Here is a 13249-nt window from a genome sequence, read left to right as displayed (position 1 = left end):
ATTTACTTCTGCACAATGTCAGGTCTGGGAGGAGCATCCATGCTGTAGGGACAGCCACTAATTCTCCTATTCCTGGACCCTGTGCTCCCAGGTTTTGGCTAGCACATGTAAAGCTTATGTGAACCATGTCAGTAGGTGGACGTGGGTGCACATTTTCCTTGTGCGTGTCCAGGAGGGGAACTGCTGGGTTAGCTTGGCAGATATTGCCAGTTTTCCAAATTAGCAAAATAATTGCATACACTGCCCTCCCTGCAGCAGCAGAGTAAGCATTCCAGTTCCTCTAATTCAACACTTGGTGATGTTGGTCTTTTTAATTTGTCACCGCTCTGGTGAGTGTATAATTGCATCTCATTATGGTCTTAATTTGCATTTTCCTTGTGACTAACGGTGTTGCACCTTTTCATAGGCTCACTGCTCACTGGCCACCAAAAGATCCACTTCCACACAGGCTCTAAGTTTTCACTAACATTTTATTGGGGATAAGTGATTACAATTACTGTCTCTCAGTGATGAAGACAAGTTCTTAATTTTAATGATGTCCAATACATCAAGTGAAAGTCACTCAGTTGTGTCTGACTCTTTGCGACCCCATAGACTATACAGTCCATGGAATTCTCCAGGCCAGAATACTGGAGTGGGTAGCCTTTCCCTTCTCCAGGGGTGCTTCCCAACCCAGGGATCGAACGCAGGTCCCCCACATTACAGGCAGTTCCTTTACCAGCTGAGCCACCAAGGAAGCCAAAGCTGAAATCAAGATTGCTGGGAGAAATATCAATAACCTCAGATATGCAGATGACACCACCCTTATGGCAGAAAGTGAAGAACTAAAGAGCCTCTTGATGAAAGTGAAAGAGGAGAGCAAAAAAGTTGGCTTAAAACTCAACATTCAAAAAATGAAGATCATGGCATTCAGTCCCATCACTTCATGGCAAATAGATGGAGAAACAATGGAAACAGTGACAGACTTTATTTTCTTGGGCTCCAAAATCACTGCAGATAGTGACTGCAGCCATGAAATTAAAAAGACACTTGTTCCTTGGAAGAAAGTATATGACAAACCTAGACAGCATATTAAAAAGCAGAGACACTACTTTGCCGACAAACATCCATCTAGTCAAAGCTATGGTTTTTCCAGTAGTCATATATGGATGTGAGAGTTGGATTATAAAGAAGGCTGGGTGCCAAGGAAATGATGCTTTTGAACTGTGGTGTTGGAGAAGACTCTTAAGAGTCCCTTGGACTGCAAGGAGATCAAACCAGTCAATCCTGAAGGAAATCAGTCCAGTCTTCACTGGAAGAACTGATGCTGAAGCTGAACCTCCAATACTTTGGCCACCTGATGCGAAGAACTGACTCACTGGAAAAGACTCTGATGCTGGGAAAGATTGAAGGTGGGAGAAGGGGACAACAGAGGATGACATGGCAGGATGGCATCACTGACTCAATGGACATGAGTTTGAGCAAGCTCCAGTAGTTAAGTGATGGACAGGGAAGCCTGGCATGCTACAGTCCATGGGGTTGCAAAGAGTTGGACATGACTGAGTGACTGAACTGAACTGAATGTATCAAGTCTGTTCTTTTACAATTAATGGTTTTGGGGTTCTATTTAAGAAATCTTTGCCTATCTGTGACAATGAGAAATAATGTATTTGTGGTCTCTACCTTCAGTTCTTGACAGAGTTCCTAAAACCCATGCAATTTTTTAAGTGATAAGGGTGATAAGAGCATCTTACACAGAGCTCCAAAATCCCTTAGAATTCCCTCAGAGACAAGACAGTCTTTGGTTCTAATGAGGCTACTCCAGGTGGGCTCCTGAATGACTTTAGGATGGGAGCCAATCAGAAGAAAGATGTTAATAATTTAGAAATTTCAGCTCCATCCTCCAGGGAGAGAAGAGGAGCTGGAGACTGAGTTCATAGATCATGGTTATGTGACGAAACACCAAAAACCCTAAACTACGGGGTTCACAGAGCTTCAGGGTTGGTGAACACATCCATGTGCCAAGAGGCTGGTGCACCCCAACTGCATGGGGACAGAGACTTCTGCACTCAGTGAAAGTGAGGACTTTTCTGAACCTCACCTCACGTTTCTCTTCTGCTGGCTGTTCATCTGTAGCCTTTATTAAACCAGTAAACATAAGTTAAGATTCCCTGGAGAAGGAAATGGCAACCCAGTGCAATATTCTTGCCTAGGAAATCCTGTGGAGAGAGGAGCCTGGGGGCTACAGTCCATGGAATCACAAAGAATTGGACACTACTTAGTGACTAAACAACAGCAGCAGCAGCAGCAGCAAATTACCAAACCTGACAAGGGCATCGTGGGAATCCCTGTTTGTAACCAACTGGAAAGAAGTGTGGATAACCTGGAAAGCCACTCACTACTTGCAACTGGTATCTGAAAGGGCATCAGTCTCGTGGGACTGAACCCCTAACCCGTGAGGTCCCCACTAACTCTGGGTGGTTAGTGTCAGAATTCAAATGAACTGCAGGACACCCGAATGGTGTCCATAGAAACCTGGAGAACTGTTTGGTGTGGGGAAAAAAAAAAAACATGTTTGGTGTCAAAAGTACTGTGAAGAGAGAAAGCAGGTTTTCCTTAACTGCTTCAAGGTTATGGAGATATAAAAAGAAAGGAATATTTCAAAATTCAGGGGGATTATGTCTTGCTTCTGTGTGACTATTACTGAGGACACATCAGTCACAAAGAAATCATGGGGAGGCTCCTTCCCTTGGCTGACTGCAGAACTTCCCTGGAGGTCCACCTGCCTGCCAATGCAAGGGAATGGGTTCAATCCCTGGTCAGGGAACTAAGATCCCACCAGCAAGGAGGCTATTAAGCCCGAGTGCTGCAACCACTGAAGCCCACGTGCCTAGAGCCTGTGTTTCACAACAAGAGAAGCTACTGCAATGGGAAGCCTGTGCACTGCAACTAGAAAATAGCTTCTGCTTGCAACTAGAGAAAGGGTGCACGAGGCAATCAAAAGCCAGCATGGCCCAAAATAGGTAAATGAATGAGTAAGTTTAAAAAAAAAAAAAGAATGCGGTAGCACGGTACATATGTATCTGGAGATGATCCACAATGAGGCGGGGGAAGAAGGTATCATCAAAGTCAGGGGTGTAGGCCCGAGCACTGTTTTGCTAAGAATAACAATTTCCTCATGTTGATCCAAGCATAGAAGCTAGCCCCAAGAAAACATGCACCAAACTGCCAGTGGCTCTCTATGGAGGCGTGTGATGGGGAACTTAACACGTTCCACATCATAGACTTCTGGAGTTTTTTCTTTGTGTGTGTGTGTTTTAACCATCTATTACTTCTGTAAACAGGATTTAAACACACACACACACACACACTTTTTAAGGAAAAAAAAAAAGCCTAGGGCAGACAAAATACCTGGGAAGTCAACACTCAGAGAAGATGCCCAGGAAGTGTCTCTGGGGAAATAAACAAGGACGATGAAAGCATTTTGGAGACTGTGTTATTTTCCATCTACTTCCAACTTCACCAAAATTGCTGTGCTGATGTTCAGATGTGGAAGCAGACTGCTTCAGTATCAGAGGTCTCATTTCTTCTTTTGTACCGGCTTTAGTGCTTCTAAGGACCATGATTTCTCTTAAAAGGACCATGATGGCTGATGGCTGACCACCACAGCAGGACAGGCTGCTAACGGGCAATGGGGACCCTCTGAAATCTACTTACTGAGATGATCAGTTAAGGGTTTTTTTTTTCCATTTTGCCTAAAAACCGGCTGTATATTTAAGTTTGGTCCTAGGATAGCTGCTGCTTTGTTTCTGGGGTTGTGGAGAAATTTGTTTGAAGACACATTTCAGCAGCAGCTCCATGGCAGTCAAGTCATGACTTGGAGCTCAGAGGGTTCAAGGTGGCTTGGCCAGGTGGCTTCAGCAAATCCAGCCTCATTTGTCACATTTAAACTACAAAATGAGATTTCCCCTAGATACTCCACAATTAATAAAACCCTCCACACCTGACCTGAGGCTGTGGGGTGCAGCAGTCCTCAAACCAGCAAGGACGTGTCAGTCGAGGCACCTGTGGTTTCAGGGACCACATGGAAATAGCACATTCCTGAGCCCACAGCTGCCTGGAAGCTGGCTGTTCTGTGGCAAACATTATCCTTGCAACATAATTAAGTAGCAAAACCTTGCCCTGCATTTAAAAGAGAATACATTTCAGAAACTAAAAAACCATGTCCTGATGATAAACTGCAATGTCTTCTCAGGTCTACCTAAGCGGTAGACATGCAAATTGTTACTGAGTATTATTTTTAGCACTGGGAATTATACATCATTTGATTCATTGGAATCCTCCCCCTCCCACTCTGCCCTTAAGTATTTCATTCCTTTGAAAACCACTGAAGAGCACCTCCCCACTTATAACATGCCAGGAGACACAAGGCAACCAGGCCCTCAGGGAGTTCAAGCTCTAATCTGGCAGGGAGATAAAACCGTCTACCTTCCAGAACACAAACACTGCCTATCTACAACAAACTCTTTTTACTATGACCCAGACTCCATGTGTCCTGGAGGAGGAAATGGAAACCCACTCCAGTATTCTAGCCTGGAAAATTCCATGGACAGAGGAGCCTGGCGGGTTACAGTTCATGGTGTCACAAAGAGTTAGACACGACTTAGCGACTGAGCACAGCAGACTCCAGGTGACCCTACATAAACACGCATCAAGTAACCATAACAAGTTTTACAGTTCTGTCCTGACCCTTGTTTAGTCGCTCACTTGTGTCCGACTCTTTTTTCGACCCCATGGACTACAGCACGAGAGGCTTCCCTGTCCTTCACTATCTCCCGGAATTTGCTCAGACTCATGTCCACTGAGTTGATGATGCCACCCAACCATTTCATCCTCTGTCGCCCCCTTCTCCTCTTGCCCTCAATCTTTCCCAGCATCAGGGTCTTTTCCAATGAGTCAGCTCTTTGCATCAGATGACCAAAGTACTGGAGCTTCAGCTTCAGTCCTGACCCTGCTCTGCCTCTGAAACCTGGGTAGACTCTCCTCCTCTCCTCTGTTAAGGCTGACCGATCCCCACGGATGAACAGCAAGACCACCACCGAGTCTGCTGTGAGGCCTGCTCTGTACTCACCACTGAGCATTACCTGTGACTCCTGGAGACGGCTGAAGAGAAGCTGCCTACAACAGGGACGCACACTGCAAGTGTGGTACCTACAACTGACACTTGCAACAGTGTTGCGGCAGGCCCTCCAGCCACCTCCAAATACCTGGGGAGAACAAACTCGCCCTGAACTGGGTTCCAGGGACGGGGCATAAAGCAGAGAACAAAGTCTCTGCCTGGTGGGACTGACAACTGAGTGACACAAATAAACAGGACACAACATTGTTAGTGGGTGGAAATGCTATGCATAATCAAGTAGGATTAACAGTCAAGCTGATGGGAGGTGCGCTTCCAATCACGGTGGCCAGGGACAGTCTCAGTGGTGGGGACACATCTGAGCAGAAATCTGGAGTGCAACAAAGGCCCTGGGGCAGGACCCTAGAGGAGAAGAGCAGATGAGAAGGCAGAGGTTGCAGATGAGACCAGAGATGGGTGAAGAGCACAGATCACAGGCCTTGAGGGCAGCGGTGAGGAAGTAGAAGGCCACCCAAGGTGCAACGGGAAACCACTGGTATATTCCAGGTAAGGCAGTGACATGGTCTGACAATGGTTTTAGAATATTTTTCTGAACCGGCAGATGGAATGGATGTGAGAGTGAGGGAATAAGAGAAGACAGGGATGACCAAAGTGACCAGGAGGGCCTCAGCTAGCACATGCCATGCCATTTGAAATATAGGGGCTTTTCTGGTGGCTTAAGAATCCACCTGCCAATGCAGGAGACACGGGTTCCATCCCTGGTCCGGGAAGATCCCACATGCCACAGAGCAACTAACCCTGTGCACCGCCAACTACTGAGCCAGTGTGCTAGAGCCCAGGGGCTGCAACTACTGAAGCCCACACACCTAAAGCCTGTGCTCCACAACAAGGGAAGCCATGGCAACGAGAAGTCCGTGCACTGCAACTAAAGACTCACCCCTGCTTATTGAAACTGGAAAAATAAGACCGAGAAGCAATGAAGACTCAGCACAGCCATAAATAAATAAATAAATAATTTAAAAAAATAAATACAAAAAGTGTCCCTTCCCTGGGGGCAACCAGCCTTGTAACCAGGCTTAGCCAAGCCCAGCCAGGCTGCATTTTGGCCTCAACTCACACCCGCTAGGGGTGAAACAGGGGGTTTATGCTCCGAGAGGCTGTTTGCCCAAAGTCACGTGGGAAGAGAGGCCTGCCTGCCTCTAGCCGGTCTGACTCCGGTGCCTGAGCACCGATGCTGGCTGAGGAACAGAAGACACAGGAGGAGGAGCGTCCAGAGGAGCACAAAGTGCAGCAGAGAGCACTCCAGAGGCAAGAGCCTCCAGGGGCTATTCTGAGGAGGCGCCAAGAGTCCAGGCTGCAGTCCAATGTGCGCTCGGAGTTCATCAGGGCCAGAAGCGCCTCCTGCACATCAGTGTAGCCATGGGCACACGAGACATCCTCCCTCCAGCTATGAGGCTTTTGGGGCAAACCCTGCCCCCTCCCGTCTCTCACGGTACCAGGTGAGGCAGCAACTGCCACACGGCCACCTGCTTCCTGAACCAGCGGGGCGCGACTCGCCAGTGAAAGGAGAACTTACACCACCCCAGGGAGCCATTTTAAAGCCCATCCTCTTTTTAATTGCAGTCTAGTTGGTTTACCATGTGTTAGCTTCAGGGGTACAACACAGTGATATTTGTACATAACCCTTTTCAGATTCTTTTCCCCTATAGGCTATGCCAAAACATTGAATAAATCCCCCAGGCTCTACAGCAGGTCCTCACTGGGAGAGCCCTTCCTCTTTATCACACTCCAGGACCTGGTAGACTTCACAGTGAGCGAAACTCAGACTGCTCCCGGGTTACAAGTGTCCACACACAAAAATGAATACACAGCCCTTAGGCAAAGTAACGGAGCCCCAAAACCAAGCTCTGGAAACCAGTCTTGACTTCCAGGAAGGGGCCAGGGCAACAAAGCCCATTCCCTGAGGGGAACTGGAGGGAACTGGCTACAACCCTTCCTTCCCTCTGCTGTGGGAAACGGAATCCCCCAAGAAACCCAGCTACGCCTGGAGGCAGCTCCAGGCCGCTTCCCACTCAGGAAGATGAGCAGAGGCCCACTTTTTCATGCCCATCAAATCTGTATCCTGAAAAATTTCCCCAGTGGCTCAGCAAGTAAAGAATCTGCCTGCAATGCAGGAGACGCAGGAGATGGGGGTTCGATCCCTGGGTTGGAAGATCTCCTGGAGTAGGAAATGACAACCTACTCCAGTATTCTTGCCTGGGAAATTCCATGGACAGAGGCGCCTGGCGGGCTACAGTCCATGGGGTCACAAAGAGTTGGACACGACTGTCGACTAAGCACACAAGAGCAACCACAAAGATATCAATGATCATACCGATGAGCTTCCCGCTTCTTAGGGATGACACCTGGAAGATAAGAGCTCACATGACCTTAACTCAGTTCGCAGAAATTCACCCTCAGACCTCTCCCCTCACCAATATTCGCGCGCGGTTACTTCCCTTTTAGAGTAGGTTTTGCGCATTCTTTTTATTTAAAAAAAAAAAAACTTTGATTCTCCAGTGTTCCAATCAAGTTACGAGGAGATATGTGAAACGGAAAATGAACATTTTACGTTTTTCAAAATCCAAGCCACCTAACACACTTCCCTCTTTCCAATGCTGTGTGGTGAAACTGCAAAGCACAGCATTTTAAAATAAATTATTAAGGACAAAATAGAGGCACCGATTCCTTTCCTACCACTTTGAAAACATATGGAACTACCGCAATGGGGCAAAAACCCATTCTGTATCTTAACCCGCTAGGATGATGTTGGGATCCTAATAAATAACAACAGCGACAAACTGTTTGCTCTTGTGTGTCAGGCACTTTCCTAAGCACTTAACATTGGTCATCCATCGTTTTGCTGTTGTTTAGTCCTTGGAACAATCATACAAGTTGGGTACAATTACTGGACCAGCTCTCTTTGCAAATAAGGAGATGGATATGAGTGAATGAGGACAGGGTCCTTGTCTGCCTGTTCTTGGCTTAACTCTCAGCCCCCAGCAGCACCAGGTTCATAGCAGGTGCATGCCTGTTCCCTAAATGAACAGGGAATGCGTGGGTGGGCCACTTCCTGCACAACTCCAGGGGGCGCCATGGACATTGTGCTCTGTCTGGGGTCATTCTGAATGCCCTCCGAGCCACGGTAGCCCTGATGACCCAGGCCAAAATCAGCCGTCATGTCTGAGGACTTACCCCATTTCTTGGAGGCACCAAGAGGGAAACTGGCCAACCCAGGAGTTAGACTTGGATGTTCAACCCCAGAGGCCCTGGTGAAATATGCCTGGACCTCAGTTTCTTCACTGGCAGAACATTCTCACGGGATATTCACCCAACACACCAAGTCCCTCCCCCTCTCCCACATCTGATAAACAGTGAGGACTGGAAGCTGGTCTACAGTTACCTCCCAATGTTTTGAGGACCCACAAGAGAAGCAAAGGCATATAAATAAATTATGTGTTTAAAAAAAATAAATATGTGTTTATGTTGGAGTGCTTTTCACTGATGGAAAGTCTGGAGACCACTGCACTGCCCTGCACCAAAGCTCTGAGGAGGTCACCCCACAATGAACACCCCCCAAAAAACCTGCAAGATCAACATCTCCTGAAGGGCTGGCGTGTGTGCTCAATAGTGTCCGACTCTGCAACCCCACGGACTGTAGCCCACCAGGTTCCTCTGTCCATGGGATTCTCCAGGCAAGAATACTGAAGTGGGTTGCCAAGCCCTCCTCCAGGGGATCTTCCCGACCCAGGGACTGAATCCACATCTCCTATGTCTCTTGCATTGGCAGGAGGATTCTTTACCACTGCACCATCTGGGAAGCCCCTCTGAAAGGTTGGGCACAAATGATTTCAAGTGGCACTGAGGAGGAACGCTTATTATTTTCATAATTGTATGTGTATTGAGTTTAAAGAAAATTAGGAAAATGTATATAACCAGCACATCAAACCTGGGGTTTCTGGGATACAGAATGACTCTCATGTTTTCAGTTTCCTGAACAGTTAATTTACAAATACATACATATAAACAAAACCACCTCCGATAAATTGAGAGCTCATTACAGGCCAGACTCTGCAGCGTGTTAAGCCACTTCCCATACTATCTTTTCAACCCTCACAATTCTTTGAGCTGGCACTGCTGTCATATCTGTTTCTCAAGTGGGGGGACCTACTGGTAAGTGTCTTGCTTGAGGTCAAACTAGAATTTAGAGCTGACTGTGAATCCAGGAGGTCTAATTCCAGAACTAGCACTCCACAACACCACCTCCTATTAACCACCACCCCACACCCTCACTGTTGGGGGATTGAAGTTTGGGGAAAATGGCCTGGAAAGCTTTAGAAAAAAATTAAACAAAGCAAAACACAGCGCCAGCAACTAATATTTATTGTCTGCAACTCGCCCTCAAGTCCTGGGCCAAGCACTTCACACACAAGGCTACTCAATCCTCAAGAGTACCCTTCTCCTTCATCCACAAATGTTCGCGAAGGGCCTACTACACACTGGGCCAGGGTACACTAAAGGAGATTACACAGACACAGCTCTGATGGCCCTTGGAGAAGAGATGTGTAATTACAAACTGGAGTAACTCCTAACACAAGAAAGGATCAAGATGACCATGTGCAAAAGTAGCAGAGGGGAGCAATGACTGGTCCCGGCTGGTCAAATACAACCTGGGGGTCCTCCCTAACCCTGAGTAAAGGCCCCCTCTTCCATGCAGCTACCCTGATCTCTGGTTCCCACCACTCGCACCCATTCCTCACACATGACAGGCCTCCAGGAGTTGTTCCCACATTTACCACCTGTTCCCCTACAAGACTGGACGGGCTCCTCTGGGCACCCAACCTCCAACTACAAAACACCCAGTTGGGGCTCAACAAGTATGTGTTGAACAAGAATGGAAGAGATTGGACTGAACAACAACAATAGTGCTTCCCTCTTGACAGGAACCATTTTATAGGCTTTCATCAGCTCCATTTGTGCCATTATTCTCATTTCACATATGAAGACACCGAGAGGTTCGGAAAGATTAAGCTATTTGCCTCCTGTCACACAGCGGAGTGACCAGCAACAGCCAGGAGTCAAACTCGAATCAGGCCTGTCATTTAAAAGTGAAAACTTGTTTCAAATTCCTAGGAAGTGGCTCTCACTGCTTATTCCCTACTTTCCCCAATGATTCACTAGGGGGAAAAAATACCAAGATTAGTGTCTTCAAGACCTTCACAAAACACTTTCTCCTTTAAGATTCAAGTTTTAAATAAAAGCCTTAATCTGGAAAATCGACTGGAAGAAAGGGGAAAGGATGCAAAACTAAAACAATGCTTTCAACAGCAAACAGTTCTCTCCGTCCTTCCCCACTGCTGCCGACCCCCGGTTTCAGGGCAAACGTTCTCAAATCACTACTTGCGAGGGGTTATAAGAGTTATTTACCTCTTTCCTTTTAAATCTAAAACGACATGACTTTTTTAAAAATAAAAATTCAGGTCGGCTAACCCAGGGGGGCTGCTAATGTTCGTGTCCGGGCGACGCTGGACACACCTGGGGCTTTTCCTATTGAGCTCCGACTGCAGCCTCGCCAAAAGGCAACATTCGAATCGGACCCGTTAGAACGTAACCAGAAAAGCCCGGACGCCTGGCTATTGTTGCAGCCCCGGCGGACACCGGGATGTGGGCCCCGGGACCGCCGACTGGGCGACGCGCTTTGTCCTGCGACCCCGGCGAGAGCGCGCGCTGGGGGCGCGCGGCCTCCACGCGGCCCGGGCCCCCACCCCGCCGGCCCGCGAATACTGTAGTCGCCGAGGCCTCGCTGCCTGTGGCCTTCGCCGCGCGCGCGGTGCCGGCCAGGCTTCTTGACCCTCGGGCGCCGCCGTACCCCGGCCCCGCTCCGGGCGCCGGCGGCCCCCTCCCCCCTCGGCGCCCCGGCTCCATTCAAACCGTCCTCCCAAGCCCCGCGCCGCGCTCCCCCCGCGACCCGCGTTCCTTACCGGGAGTCGCCGGCGCCGTCGCCTTCCTGGCGCCGCCCCCGCCCCTCCACGCGGGGCCGGGGGCAGAATGGGCGTCTCGCTTCTCCTCACGAAACAAAGAAGCAGCCGCCGCCGCCGCCGCCGCCGCCGAGCTAGGGTAAGCCTCGCGCGCGCGCCCGCCTGCCTCAGCCGCCCCCCCCACGCTGCCCGCGCCCCCGCTGCGCGCGCACTCGCCACCTCCCCTCCCCCCACCACGAACTCCCTCTCTCGCTTCCGCTGCTGGCCCGTCTTCGTGCGCGTGCCCGCCCACCCTTCCGCTCCTAGCGCGCGTGCGCGTCTGGCCGGGGTTGTCGGGGAGGGGTGGGTGGGGCCAGAGAGAGCTAGAGCGCCCGACGCGCCTCCCAACTCTGTGCGGGACGGTCATGCGCCTGCGCGCGGTGGTCTCCGTCCTCGCACGCCGCGCTTCCCAACGCCGCTGAGCATGCGCAGAGCAGGCGGCACTGCGGCGGTGGTGGAGGTGGCTGAGGGAGGTTGGGGGATGGGATGGGTGGTGGAGAGGTCTGCGGGGAATGCGTCGCCGAGGTTCCCTGAGACTCAGAAGTGAGGCCTCCAGGGTCGTGCATGAAGGCAGGAGGCGGACAGACTGGGCCGAGGATGAACAGAGCCGGCCCCTGGGCCAAGTGCAGGTCGATGAACCTCTTTGATCGCTATTCCGATGATGGCGGTGCCCGTTCGGCAAAGCCTGGCGGGCAAAGACCGTGGCTACCTTTTCCGCAAAACTTACCTAGGGCTATTAGTTTAGCAGGTATCCATTGACGTGCCGCAGGCCGAGGTGCCATAGTACCGAAGAGAAATCTCAGCCTCTGTGGCGCTCATGGTTTAGTGGGAGAGGCAGGTGCGAGGCAAGAAAACTCTTAAGTAAAATACACTATGTTGAAATGGACACGTGAAGGGTCGGGGAAGTTTTAAATGGGGGCAGCTAGGGAAAGCCTCGCTGCGAAGACATTTGAGTCAAGACATAAAAGCAGTGAGAGAGAGAGCGTTGTTCCAAGTGTGAAGGCCCAGAGACTGTAGGAGGCTTCATCTCTTAAATTTTGAGAGTATCTCTGAGTCTGTATACGTTGTTTCTAGCCCCACAACTGGACAAACGGTCCCCAGGGCCAAGTCCCACAGCCTGTGACTCCCTACCCCTGCTTCTCTCAGGCCTGCTCTTGCTCATTTTTCAGGTCTCGGCTGACTCATCACCTCCCCTGGCCTTGCCTCCTCTTTGATCACCAGCTCCTTTTCCTTCCTTTCACATTTCTTGGGTAACCCCTTTAATATCTGTCTCCCTAAACTCAATTTAAATGGCACAATGTTGTCAATTTTAGTCCCTAGTGAATACCCAATATCTAGTGTGGTGCCACCCTCTGCCACATACTAGATACCTTAAAAATATATATATTTTTTAATTGAAAATATATTAGCTTCTATGGCGTGTGTATCATCAGCTCTTTGGGTCTTTCCAAGGCCAAGGTGAGGCCCTTAGAGCATAGAGCAGCAGCTGATATCTTGGCCTGAAGCCAAAAAGACCTGCATTGAAAACCTGACTCCTTAGTACCTGGGGGATGCCAGGCAAGTTTACTGGATACATCCACACTTCTCTTTCTTCACCTGTAAAGTGGAAACAGTGACAGCACTCATCTCCACAGGGCTGGTTATGAGGAATCCATGAAAACAGGCCATGGGGAAGCTCTCAGTGCCTTAGCTTGTGACGATGGATAATGGACAGGAAATGGGCAAGTGGGGTCTGGACTTTGGCCTGTCTGATTCATTCAAGCAATATTTCTAAAGTGCCTTCAACATCTTAAACACTGAGCAGGAGACTTCCCTGGTGGTCGAGTGGTTAAGAATCCACCTTGCACAAAAAACAATACAACATTGTAAAGCAATTATCCTCCAATTAAAAATAAATTGTAAAAAAGAAAAAAAAAAGAATCCGCCTTGCAATGCAGGGGTCGCAGGCAGGTTCAATCCCTGGTTGGGCAACTAAGATCCCACATGCTGCAGAACAAATAAGCCCGAGAGCCGCAACTATAGATTCCGTGCCCTGCAACAAAAGATCCCGCATGCTGCAACTAAGTGCCCTGCAACA

General features: G+C 49.3%; 2 protein-coding genes across 12 annotated transcripts in view; one reads left to right on the top strand and one right to left on the bottom strand.

The window, feature by feature from the left end:
- Positions 1-11289, bottom strand: part of SMARCA4 (SWI/SNF related BAF chromatin remodeling complex subunit ATPase 4) — an 89424-nt gene extending 78135 nt beyond the window's left edge. For all 8 annotated transcript variants that reach the window (XM_081498353.1, XM_081498356.1, XM_081498358.1 and 5 more), the window contains exon 1: positions 11137-11289. The gene's annotated coding sequence lies outside the window, so the exon portion shown is untranslated. The remainder of the gene's footprint in view (positions 1-11136) is intronic.
- LOC145509529 (USP6 N-terminal-like protein) overlaps positions 10885-13249 on the top strand; it is a 44440-nt gene continuing 42075 nt past the window's right edge. For 2 of the 4 annotated variants that reach the window (XM_081498371.1, XM_081498370.1), the window contains exon 1: positions 11065-11272. The gene's annotated coding sequence lies outside the window, so the exon portion shown is untranslated. Of the gene's footprint in view, positions 11273-13249 lie in introns of all 4 variants that reach the window. The other 2 variants (XM_081498367.1, XM_081498369.1) reach the window with 2 other exon arrangements.

This window comes from Giraffa tippelskirchi, chromosome 6 (genome assembly GCF_054371585.1).
Source record: "Giraffa tippelskirchi isolate mGirTip1 chromosome 6, T2T-mGirTip1v1.2.pri, whole genome shotgun sequence".
NCBI lineage: Eukaryota > Metazoa > Chordata > Mammalia > Artiodactyla > Giraffidae > Giraffa > Giraffa tippelskirchi.
Note: the sequence above shows the minus strand (reverse complement) of the source record. Positions and strands in the feature narration are given on the sequence as shown.